The following is a 761-nucleotide window of genomic DNA, read 5'->3' as shown; positions in this document are numbered from 1 at the left end:
TAAGTTGGAAAAGGTTTGAAATAAAATTGGACTCAGTCCTGATCAGACTGATCCCAGAAGAACTGTCTCTGAGTGGTCTCTTCTCGCCGTCCTGATTCCCTGGAGCAGGTCCAACTCCCCCTCTCAGGTCGGAGCCAGTCTCCGACAATGTTCAAATTCTGATTTGGCAATGCTTATCCTCATATCAAGGGTACAACATGGCTGAAAATAGAAAGGGCAGTTGTCAAATTGAGGAAGGATTTATTGTGAGAGTTTTCAGTGTGCTTTAGGTTCTTTGCCCCCATCTTGAGTGTCATGATTCTTATTCCTGACATTAAGTGTAAGGGGGCACTTTAAATAAATATTCAGAGTGCAATATCCATTGCCTGTAATTTTGAAACACATTCACTTGGCTTTAAACTGTCACATACAAAGACCCTCCAGGGGACAGGTGGGCTTAAATATCTTGAGTCTGCCTGGCATTGGTGATGTGTAGAAAATAATTACACTCTTCCAGGCACTGATCAGAGGTGCATGTTTTCTAGGGACTATTCCTGAAATTCACATTTGGACTAATGATTAAGGATTGTTTGAAAACTATGCTGGTCAAGAGGCTGTGCCTGAGACAAAATAACACAGCAGAATGAAAGTGAACATATACTTTCAGAAGCAGAAAAATTAAGAAAAGAATAGAGGTGTAGGTATTAAACAGTCAATGCGAGTGAAAACATTGTCCAATATCATGAGAGTTGCAGTAGGAAGAATCTTTTATGGAAAACAAT

This window comes from Carlito syrichta, unplaced genomic scaffold (assembly GCF_000164805.1).
Source record: "Carlito syrichta isolate Samal-C Ts95f unplaced genomic scaffold, Tarsius_syrichta-2.0.1 Scaffold313471, whole genome shotgun sequence".
Lineage (NCBI taxonomy): Eukaryota > Metazoa > Chordata > Mammalia > Primates > Tarsiidae > Carlito > Carlito syrichta.
The sequence above is the reverse complement of the archived record's forward strand: the minus strand, read 5'-3'. Positions refer to the sequence as shown.